At 40.6% G+C, this 12,320-nt stretch overlaps 1 non-coding gene across 1 annotated transcript; it reads right to left on the bottom strand.

Moving 5' to 3' along the window:
• Positions 1 to 11,845: 11,845 nt before the first annotated feature.
• Positions 11,846 to 11,918, bottom strand: TRNAI-UAU (transfer RNA isoleucine (anticodon UAU)). Its single transcript has one exon. It is a non-coding gene; the product is annotated as a tRNA-Ile (tRNA).
• Between the last annotated feature and the right edge of the window lie 402 nt (positions 11,919 to 12,320).

Genomic DNA, 12,320 nt, shown 5'->3' with positions numbered 1-12,320 from the left:
CATCAGCAAATCTTATTGCCTCTATCTTTAAAATATATCTTGTGCCCAGCTACTTCTCACTCTGTCACTGCTTCTACTTTACTGCAAGCTTTCATCATTTCTTACCCGGATTATGACAATATTCTCCTAGATAGTTTTCCTGCTTCTGCCCTATCAGCCTCCAGTCTATTTTAATCACAGCCTCTGAAGATATGTCTTTCGAGCCATAAGTCATGTTGTGCCTTCCTCTGCTCCTTTAGTGGCACCATCATGCTTGGAATAAAAGCATGGCCTACAAGGCCCCATATGATCTGTCCCCTTGTAACCTCTCTGCCCTTCTCTACTACTGAGTGACTTCACCTTATGAAAAATGACTGGTAGTCATGGGAGTTGGTAAGATCACTCAGGGGAAGGGAGTTAAGTAAGAAGAGGAGGAGAGGAGAGGAAAAGGGGCCCAAGAAATAGTTTGGGTGGGGGGGAAGTGAGCCTGAGAAGGTACAGTCAGAAGACTAGATGAGCCAGCAAATGTGAGACCACCAAAACCTGGGAGAAAGATGTCTCCAGATAGAGCTCTCTCACTAAGGGCCTACAAGGCTATACATCCCATCTTCAATTTCCCTTTCATGCCACTAAAATTTTTAAACCTTTTTAAATGATGAGCATTTATTTGTCAGGGAAGCAGTTGGCATCCAAGCCAGGTAAGGAGAAAAAATATTAGCATTTTTCGACTGGTCATTTTTTCCCCTTTTCAGCATAAGCAAGCCATAACGAGTATCCATTATTAATACATACATGTTTTATTAAAGATATAAAGACCAAAGATTAGTAACTTTAATAACTGAAATTTTTATTTTAAATTCTCCAACATTATTATTTATTGATTGGCTGGGAAATTATTTTTTTTCTTTTTTGCGATCACCAATCTGCCAATTCCTGGAGGGGAAACTGAAGTGGAGGAATCAGGGGAGCTGGCATTGACACTGACTTACTGGGGGTGTGCAGCAAAACTCTCCAAAAATGAGCACCCTCTCTTTGCCAGGCCCTGGGCCAGACATGGGGCATAAGAGGCAGAATAACAAAGGCACAATAACCCTCCCCTAACTGGGGAGGCAGAAAAATAAACAATATATGGACAATGCAATAATTTGGATGTGTATAGGGAATAGAGTTGAGTGGTTAAAAGCTCTTCTCTGGAATTAGGTAGGTTTAAGTCTCAGTGCCATAACTTTCTAGCTGTGTGATCTTGGGCACGATACTTTCCCTCCCTGAGCCTCAGCTTCCCCATCAGTAAAATGGGGATGGTATAGGGTTATCATGAAGATTAAATGAGATACTAATGCATATGGCTTGCTTGGCATGGTGCTCAGCACATAATAAGCCCTCATTAAGTAGTAGCTAAGGTATTAATGGTAGTGATATTAAAATTGTCTGGGGCAGACACTCTGGGCTTTAATTTTTCCTGGAGGAGAGGGGTTAAGAGAAGCTTTCACAGAGGAGGACACATTTGAGCTAATTCTTGAAGGATAAATAGAATTTCAAAAGGCTGACAAGCTTGGGGAAGGATGCTTCAGGCAGAGAAAACAGCCAGGGAAAAGCCTGTTGGTGAGCAAGTTGGTGAGCTGTTTGGAGAAACTGAAGAGCTTGATAGGGCTGGAAAATACAAAGCCAGAAAGGACTGATGGGAGGACTGATGGCTCTGAATAAGGGTTGTGATGGTGCAGTGGGCCTTGGAGGCCAGGCAAAGGGGTCCAGTTTCACCCAAAAGGCTATGGAGGACATTGAAGGATTTTTTTTAATTGTGGCAAAACAAAACATATGTAGCAAAATTTACCATTAACCATTTTAAGTATACAATTCAGTAGTGTTGATATGTTCACACTGTTAGGCAAAAGCTCTCTAAAACTTTTTCATCTTGCAAAACTGAAACTCTATAACTGGTTGAACAACTACTCCCATTCCCCACCCCGCCCCCACCCCAAGGCAACTGCCATTCTCCTCTGTTTCTCTGAGTTTGACTACTCTAGGTATCTCATGTAAGTGGAATCATACAGTATTTGTCCTTCTGTAACTGGCTTCACTTTCATAATGTCCTCAAGCTTCATTATATTGTTACATGTGACAGAATTTCTTTCTTTTTTAAGGCTGAATAATTCCATTGTATGTAATACCACATTTTCTTTATCCATTCATACCTTGGAAGGTTTTAAGCAAGGATGTGACCTCACTTGGTCTGTGATTCAGAACAGTCATTCTGGGGAGAGGGAAGTGTGGTTTTAAAATGAAGTGGAGGGGACAAAGTGGCAGTGGGGAAACCAGGGAGGGGCTGGCAAAATGATGGTGGCCTGGCCTCAGGAGTGGCAGAAGGCTTGAATTCCAAAGATACTCTAGAGGTAGAACTGGCAAGATTTGATAATGGTGACAAGATAATTTGTCCTAACCTTAGAAATTCAGAGGTGGCTCAGGTCTTTCTAGTACCCCCAACCCTCAAAAAGGGGAGGAAAGAGATGCTATGGTGGGTGGAAGAGTCCCAGTTCTGTAAGCCTGTTCTGTAAGTTCTGAAATCCTTCAGGAATTTCCCACCCTGCAGACTATAGCCACACTGTCTATTCCCCATTGTGTGACTGGGACATCGGGCAGGATGGTCAGCCAGCTACATGGCATTTAGGGAACACAGACCTGAGGAGAAAAAGCACTGGCCTTCTGGTCCCTGCACTATCTGTGTGACTCACTGTATGACCTTGGATGAGCCCTCCCTCTATCTGGTCCTCAGGTTAGTGCTGCTGCAAATGATGATGGTGGTGGTGGTAGTGGTGGTAGTGGTGGTGGTGGCGGCGGCCACCTCTCTTTGAGTGCTTATTTTCTGCAGGCAATCTTCCGAGTGCTTTGCAAGTGTTAGTGTGTTAATGCATTTTATTCTCCCAACACTATTATCCCTGTTGTACATATGAAGAAATTAAAGCAAGCCACTTGCCTGAGGTCAAGATAACAGGCAGAGCTAGAATTCAAATTCATGCAGTGACTCTACACCATTCCCTGGAATCCCCTGGGGAGCTTTAAAATATCAGGTTCCTAGAACCACCCAAGACCTGCTGGATCAGAGCTTCCAGTGTGGCCCTAGGCATCAACTGCTAAGACTCTCTTGGGGCTAAAGGTGGGGGTTGACACGGAGGGTTTCATCAGGACAGACAATGCCAGAAACTGGCCTGAGAGTAGAGCCTAACTCTCCCCACCTTCCCTGAACAATGATTTCTCATGGGTCTGAGGGCAAGTGAACCTTCTGGGATAACCAAAGTGGTGTCTGAGTCATTCCCACCCCCTCGCACATGAACTAGAGAGATCAACCTCCAACTTCTTAACTCCCCCAGTCCTCCAGAAAGGGCCCCTAAAGGATATAAGGAAACGTAGGTGACAAATGATCCTAAAAAAAGATATTCAACCTTTCTAGTAACCCAGGAAACAGGAATAACCCAGGAAGTAGCAACAGGAAGATTCCCTGGAAGACTCTCAAGAGGCAAGGAATCTGGCCAAACAACTTCCTAATCAAACTCACCCCTGTTTCATTTGGAACCTAAATGCACTTGAGTACTATCATGAGCTAACTTCTTCTTCTTCTTCTTCTTTTTTAATTGGGGGCAGGGAATACATAACTATCATGACAGTATTAGATCCACAAACATCTTGGCATTTGGTTATTTTTAAAAAGAACAACATACTGTCAAAGTAGATATCAATAACCAGTAATCACTAGAGTAATCATTTTTTAATATTTTAATCTAAAAAGAGTTCAAGAACACTGCTATATGCACCAAGGATGAATCTTATAGGGTAAAAAAAGGCAGACACAGAAAACTAGATACCAGGTGAATACATTTATATGGAATTGAAGAGACAAAACTAACCTATGGTGATAAAAATCAGGATGATTATCTTTAAGGGGTATTGACTGGGAGGGAACCTTCTAGGGGGCTGAAAGATCCAGTGTCTTAATAGGTGGGGATTTTGTGGGTGTACATACTGTAAAGATTCATCGACTTGCACATTTATAATGTATGCATTTTACTGTGTACAATTCATATCTTAATAAAAATGTTTGGAAGAGTTAAATTGTATTCTTTCTAGTTATCCATGTCTTTCACTAAAATTCAGATGGTGTCTCAGCACTGAATGAGTGCCTACAGTGTACACAGCTGCTCATGCAAGGCAAGTGGCAGAAGCAAAGGAAGGCTAGGGCCTGGCTTTCTACCCAAGGAACTGCCACATGGCTCTAAGCTTAGAACAAAGCTCACAGCTGGAGGGGGCTACCCAGGACCAATTGTACTTGATGTCATTGACGCTCCTGCTCTCACATGAACCACAAAAGAGCCAAGGTCAGACCTGGGCAACCTGCTCCATCAGGCAACTGAACAAATTAGAAGGCAGCCAGGATGGGGCAGTGTCACTTGAGGATGGGAACAGGTGAAGCATTAGCCAACAGATGCCCTGGCCACAAAGACCTGTCTGGATCAAAGATAAGAATGGGCCAGGCCCACAGGGTAAGAGTGAGACCAGAGCCAGCAGGAAAGTTAAAAAGGATATCAGGTCGAGCTAGACAGTAGATCAGAGATAATAGGATTCTCATTTCCTATTGGTACCACATGCTAGGAGGCGAGGGCTCACGGTGGGGGCAGGTGGCTTAATAAAAGATGTTTAACTAGCCCAAATAGAGAATAGAGACATCCAGTTCCTGCCCAAGGTTACACAGCAAGTCAGGGACTGATCCATGCCAAGACCCTACACATTCTGTATCCTTTGGATTTCTACCCGCCACCCCAGCAATACCCCAAAATCATTTCTATTTCCTCCTCTGGGTGCTCCACATTCTATAGACCCTATGTTTTCAGCTTAAAAAGAAAAAAAGACTTCTTGATTCTTATGACAACTTACATATCTTGAAAGTGGAGGAAAAATCATCCCACTCCACCCACTTTTAATACAGATCTTTGCCACATCGGGAGTATAAACAAACCAAAAAAGTGATAATTAGTTCTAAATTCAGGCAAGGTTTATGGAACGTGAAACATTTGGGTAATCGGCTGGGGTGGTGCCATGAAGTGGTAATTAATTTGTTTTTTCCTTAAAATGTTTTACTTAATTAAGGGAGGAGCTGATTTATATACACTCGTTCCCCGGGGATGGTTTGTAAAGCAAGAGAAAATTCCGACTGTCTCCTTGCCACGTTTTTCATCAAATTATTTCATTACACACAGATACACTTTTGCAACACTGATTGTGACAGATCCTGGAGTTATTAGCTCATAAATACTGGGGGGGAAGCTGGAGATGCACACTTAATGGGAAATGTTCTCATAATCAAAAGAATATTTCAAGCTGTGACAATGCAGGCCAAGAGAAGGAGAGGAAGCCATTTTTTCTTAAAAGAATTACAGGATGCTGAAACCAACCCAACACCTGCAGCTCTGTCTCTTTCGAGTCAGCTGGGTTCCTGACTCTCAGCTTGCAGAGGATGGAAGTCAGGAGGATTTGGATCTAGTCCTGGCTCCACCACAACTTACTTTGAGCTGATAGTAGCTTAAGTTTGTTCTTTCATTTATTCAACAAATATTTATTGAGCACTAGTAACGTGCTAGGAACTATGGTACACACTGAGAATACAGTAGTGAACAAGTCCTATTTTCATGGAACTTAGAGTCTCATAAGAGAAAAATAACATAAACAAAAGAGTAAGTAGCTGCTAAACATATGCCAACTCTTAGGCATATACCCACTCTCCAGGCATATACCCAAGAGAAATGAGTGCTTATCTGCCAAAAGACATGCATAAAAATGTTCATAGCAGCATCATTTAATAGCTCCAAATCAAGAACAGCCATCAGGTCCATCATCAAAAGAATGGATCAACAAATTGTAGTATATTTAAATAATGGAATACAACATAGAAATAAAAAAGAAAAAACCCAAACTGCTATTGCGTGCATCCACATGCAAAAACATGGATGAATCTCAGAGACAGTGATGAATGAAAGAATTTGTACAACGGTGTAGACCATATGATTCAATTTATATAAAGTTCAAAAGCAGGCAAAATTAACCTATGATAGAAATCAGAATAGTGATTACTTTTAGGGGGAAGAGCAGAGGGATCTTTCTGAAGTGCTAGAAATATCTATCCTACATCTTGAATGGGAAGTGATTATACATACATATATATATATATATACACACATATGTAAAAATTCATGGAGCTAAAAACTTAAAATGAGTGCACTTTATTGTATGCATATTACATCTCAATTAAAACAAACTTGAAAATTAAAAATGAATAGACCTTTTGACCCAGCAATTGCACTTCTGGGTATTTACTCAAAGAAAACCAAAACAATAACTCATAAAGATCTATGCATTCCTTTGTTCATGGCAGCACTATTTACAATAGCCAAGATATGGAAGCAACCTAAACGCCCATCAACAGACAATTGGATAATGGTTCATATATACAATGGAATATTACTCAGCCATCAAAGACATGAAATCCTACCATTTGCAACAACATGAATGGACCTAGAAGTTATAATGCTGAGTGAAATAAGTTAGACAAAGATAAATACCATATGATTTCACTTATGTGCAGAACCTAAGGAACAAAACGAACAAAAAAAGAACAAACTAATCATAAACAGACTCACAAATATAGAGGACAATCTGGTGATGGTGAGAGGGGAGGGAGGTTGGGGGGCTGGAAGAAAGGGGTGAAGTGTTAAAGAAGTACAAATTAGCAGTTGATAGATGGTCATGGGATTGGGGAGCACAGCATAGGGAATGTAGTCAGTGATAATGTAATGGCTGTGTGTAGAGCCAGAGGAGAGAAAGAGCAATCAGGGGGATCATTTCATAAACTACATAAATGTCTAACCAATATACTGTATACTTGAAACTAATAATAAAATAAAATAAAATAAACTTTTGAAAGAGAATGAGAGAAAAAAATTTAAACAATAGTTAAAATAATTTCACACAGTGATGAGAAATATGAAAAAAATAAAACCAGGTAACAAAGAGATTTACTTGAAGGTGGGCTAGAAATATGGGCAGTATTAGATGGAGAGGCCAGAAAAGGCCCTTCTGTAGAGGTGGCTTAGATCTGATACCAGAATGTCAGGAGGGAGGCTGCCCTTGTGAAAATCTGAGGAAAGAGTATTCCAGACCCAGCAAGGGCAAAGGGCCTGGGTGGGGCATCTTGGCATGTCTCAGGAACAGCACAGAGACCAGATGGCTACGGAGGGTGAGCACTGGAAGAAGGGGCTAGAGGAGCTGTCAGGAGCTGGTCAAGAAGGGCCCTGGTGCCATGTAAGAATTTGAATTTTATTCTAGGTGTGATATGAGCCATTGAAGAATGTAAGTACAGGAATAATATGACTCAATTGACCTGATTTTTTTTAACTGAAGCCCACATCTATTAGAATGGGGAAAAAAACTGACAATACCATGTGATGGAAAGGGTATTGAACAATAGGAATCCTTGCTCATTGCTGGTGGGAATGCAAAATGGTACAGCCACTCTTGAAAACATACTTGTCACACTACCCAGGCATCCACTCCTCGGTATTTACCCAAGTGAAAGCTTATGGTAAACCCCAAACTCGCATGCAAATGTTTATATCAGCTTTACTTATATTCATGAAAAACTGGAAATAATCCAAACGTCCCTCAGTTGAGGAATGGATAAACAAACTGTTACAGTGGACCACAGTGGTCCCTCCTTATCCACGGTTTCATTTCCCATGGTTTCAGTTACCCGCAGTCAACCACAGTCAAAATTATTAAATGAAAAATTCCAGAAATAAACAATTCATACATTTTAAGTTGTGCGCTGTTCTGAGTAGTGTGAGGAAATCTCCCACCATCCCACTCTGTCCCATCCGGGACGCGAATTGTCCCTTTGTCCAGCATATCCACACTGTATACACTCCTGCCTGTTTGTCCCTTTGTAGCCATCTCAATGATCAGATCAACTGTCACGGTATCACAGCGCTTATTTTACTTGATAATAGCCCCAAAGAGCAAGAGTTGTGATGCTGGCAATTTGGATAGTTCAAAGAGAAGTCATAAAGCGCTTCCTTTAAGTGAAAAGGTGAGTACAGTGCAATAAGATATTTTGAGAGAGGGAGAATAAGAGAGGGAGAGAGAGACCACATTTACGTAGCTTTCATCACAGTATACTGTTATAATTGTTCTATTTTGTTGTTATTGTTGTTAATCTCTAACTGTGCCTAATTTATTAATCATACTTTATCGTAGGTATGTATAGGAAGAAACATATAGTGTATATAGGGTTCAGTACTATCTGCGATTTCAGGCATCTACTGGGGGTCTTGGAGCATAGTTCCTGTGGATGAGGGGGGATTTCTGTACTATTCAGCATTAAAAAGGAAGAAGCAATTGATACCCACAACAACTTGGATAAATCTCAAATGCACTGTGTTAAGTGAAAGAAGCCAGACACAGAAGGTTCCCTATTGTGTGATTCCATGTATAAGACATTGTGGAAAAGGCATAATAACTATGGTGATGAGGTGTTGCCAGGGGTTTGGAAAGGGTTTGGTTACAAGGGATGAGGAATTTAGGTGGGGTGATAGGCTGTCTTTGAAGCAGAACCAAAGACAAGGATTCCCGTGTAAGTGGTTTGTTAGGAAGTGCTCCTTCAAGAAACTGGACAGGGGTGTGGAAGGAAGTCAGGGAAGGTTAAAAGGGCAAGCAAGAGTGCGATTTCAGGCAGAGTCGTGGCCTCAGCTTGTTCCCACTGGGAGCTGAGGAATCTAAATTATACCTCAGAGATTGCGCCTGGAGGCTTAGGAACTGGCTTTCATACTCTTGTACCAGTTGGTCTAAGGCCAAGGGCCATCCTGGGGAAAAAACTCCAGGATGCTTCTAGGTCCCTGCATGTGCAAGTGAATGGCTCCAGTAGTCCAAGAGCAATCCTCTGAAAAAAAGTCTCACATGTGCGCTGTCAGAAAAAAGTACCCAGAAGCTGGGAATGGGCGTGCAGAAATGGGCAAAGGAACTGAGGGGATCTGAGTGGGACACCTCCACACAAACTGTGCAGCATCCACCAGATATTCACTCCCAAGACTAGAAAGGGTCAAACCTGAGAGGGTGGCCCTGAGATATACTAGCAAATAATCTGAGTTCTAATCCTGGATCAGACTAGCTGTGTCACCTTAGGCAAGTGACTTTACCTCTCTGAGGCTCAGTTTTCTCATTTGTAAATTGAGGATGGCAATAAATCTCCATTTGCCGCGGTCCAGCCACGACAGGATCCAGGGGGCCCCGAAGGTGGGCAAGGCGTCGGCGCGGGAGACAGTCGACTACACAGCTCAGAGGCGGTGTGACACTGTTCCGTTTTATTGTGATTTGAGTACAACTTTTATACTTTTTATTTGGCATTTGATTATACTTTGTTGTTAAGGTAGCAGGGAGTTAAATTTCTGTGGTTAGGCGGAGCAGAAAATCTTATAGAGTATATTATTATTAATGTTCATGATTAACTAGTACATTTTTCTCTCAATCATTAGAACAGAACTACCTGATGGAACAATCTAAACTTTTAATTATTATATCTATTACGTAAGATACAGATTGATTTAAGTAAAGGTGATAGATAGATGTATTCATAACAGCAAGCATTGGCTTGTGGGCAGACATTGTTCTTCTTTCTGCCTGAAGAAATCTTTTAAATGCTATTTGATTTATGCTATATCTAAAGTTCAAGCTGAACCTTTCTCATAGCTGTTCAAAAGTTTCCTTGGTGCAGTAATGAGGAAAATATTTATAAAAATCAGTTTTACAAAGCTGCTTTCATAAGCTAAGTTTCTGTTCCTTTGTTTTTAAGCACCAAGGAGATCCCGACCTAGCCAGCCTTTCTATGAAACTTAAACTACTATAAGGCACATGAATTCTATCTTTATTCACTACATGTATACTATCTTTATTATAAGCTTCTGAATAAGGCAAAGGAAGATCAGGTAATCTTTTCATACTATTAGCCCCCCTAGGTGGATACCAGAGTTTTCTATTTATCCACTAGGCCACAAAAGGAGGCCCTTCTATAGTAGGCACAGGCTTATGAGTAAATTTCTTATCCTTACTAATTTTTCTACTAACTGCGTGGGAACAGGAGTATAAACTGGTTCTAGTAATTCAGCTTGTTATAATTTATTCATAATATCTTTAAGAGGCGCATCAAAAGGAATTTCCCTTAATAATTGTTCAAATAAAGGGTTTACGCATTCTGGACACGTCAGGGTGACTAGAGCTGATTCCATACGCAGGGAATTTACTATGTTTTCCTCAGAGCCAATTTTGAGGAAATCCATTTGTATAGCGTTTACACTTACTAGAATTTGTGCTACCCAAATTCCCCCTCTTAATAGGATCATTTCTAAGAAACCAATTATCCCTAAACACATGCCACGTCCTCGTTCTTGACGATGCATTCCTTGAAGCCTCTGTCCCCATCTCCGGACCTTGTCACGCAGTAGGGTAGAAAGAGGACGCGGCATCCATTTCAGGGTTATTATAAGAAAGCGTGAAACAAATCTAGCTTGGGCTTCTTTGCCAGTCCTCACACTTTCAGAGGGACATGAAATAACTGGAGTTCAATGGGTAATGAAGCTGGTGGGAGTACCCCCACACCATTTCATATATAACTGGTTTACTATTTGGAAAATTTAAGAAAAGATCCACTTAGATCCTCCACTCAAAATGTACACAAAAATAAACATGAGGTGAAATACAGTTAATCAACAATCAAACATTTAAAACCTAGAAGAAAATAGAAACCGACATTCATTAAGTGGGGAAAGACTCTCTAAATTCAATAGCAGTAAAGGGAAAAAAATCACCAAGAAAAAGACTGATAGATTCGACTCACAAAAGTTAAACCACCTCTACAGAAAAAACTCACAAATGAAACACAAAGGCAAACAAAATGGGATAATAGTTGGCAGCAGAAACATCCCTAATATATAGAGTTCTTACAGGTCAACAAGTAAGACACCAAGACCCCAATAGATAAATGGACAAAGAGCACTGACAGTTTACACCAGAATACGACAGTCCAATAACTATTAGGTTAAAATGTTCAATATTACTAAAACTTAAGAAATTTGAAGAAAATGAAAAATGAATGTTCATTTTTACCCATCAAGCTAGCAAATATTTAAAATAACTTTCGATGTTGGAAAGGATACATATAATGGACAGTCCATAAATGTTAGCGTAAGTAAAAGTTGGGTTTTTTTTTTAAAAAAAAAGATTGCTCTTACAAGTCTTTTCTCTGTAGATTTTTCTGTCTTTGTCTCTGTCTTCCTTGGGGCACCTGAGTCCAGGATGCTTCCCTAGGATATCTACTGCTATTATGTGAATAATAGGATATAAGCAACCATTACATTAACGGCTCTTTGTAAAAAAATTGAAAACAAATAATAAAACTTTATAAAGAGATGTTGTATGCACTTTTATAATCTGGCATCAGTTTGATATATTGAGGTCAATATGTTTCTTAGTCTGCATTTATCATTTCATCAAAAATACTAATGTCCAAAACATGGGGGCTATCATCTCTAAAATGTTTACAACACTTGAATCCAGTAGTTTCATTTCTAGGATATGATTCTAAGAAAATAATTTGAAATACAGTAAAAGAGACTTTTATATACAAAGTTTCTTTTTTTTTTTTTAATTTATGCCCACAACACCCGATCTTCCTAGGTGATCTCCTATCCAAGTACTAACCAGGCCTGACCCTGCTTAGCTTCTGAGATCAGACATCGGGCTTGTTCAGGGTGGCATGGCTGTAGGCCAGGAACCATAGCTCCACCGGGGCATGAACCCAGGACCTTCTGCTTATAAAGCAGATGTGCTAACCGCTACACTATGGAACCACATCCACAAAGTTTGTTTTAATCACAGCATTGCGATGTGATAGCAAAAAATTTAAAAACGATCATTTTTTTCTCCCTCTTTAATTCCCCCTGCCCCACTCCCACCCCTGACCTATGGATGTTGCTGTTTCCTCTTAAGAACTAGATCTCTGAAGGCGGGGAGTCTCCTCTCACACGGTCCTGGCGAGCACCTGGGGTCTGGCGCACCCAGAGCCTGGCTCACCCAGGGTATGGTCCGTGGCTCCACCTGGGGCACAAACCCAAGACCTTCTGTGTGTAAAACAGACATGCTATCCACTGCACTATGGAGCCACCAAAAAATGATCAATTTTTTAATTGATCAATTTTTCAAATTACTCAAACAATGGTGTATTGCATAATGAGTAAAAGTAAAAATTACAT

Source organism: Pteropus medius, unplaced genomic scaffold (genome assembly GCF_902729225.1).
Source record: "Pteropus medius unplaced genomic scaffold, Ma_sr-lr_union100, whole genome shotgun sequence".
NCBI classification, from domain to species: Eukaryota; Metazoa; Chordata; class Mammalia; order Chiroptera; family Pteropodidae; genus Pteropus; species Pteropus medius.
The sequence above is the reverse complement of the archived record's forward strand: the minus strand, read 5'-3'. Positions and strand labels throughout refer to the sequence as shown.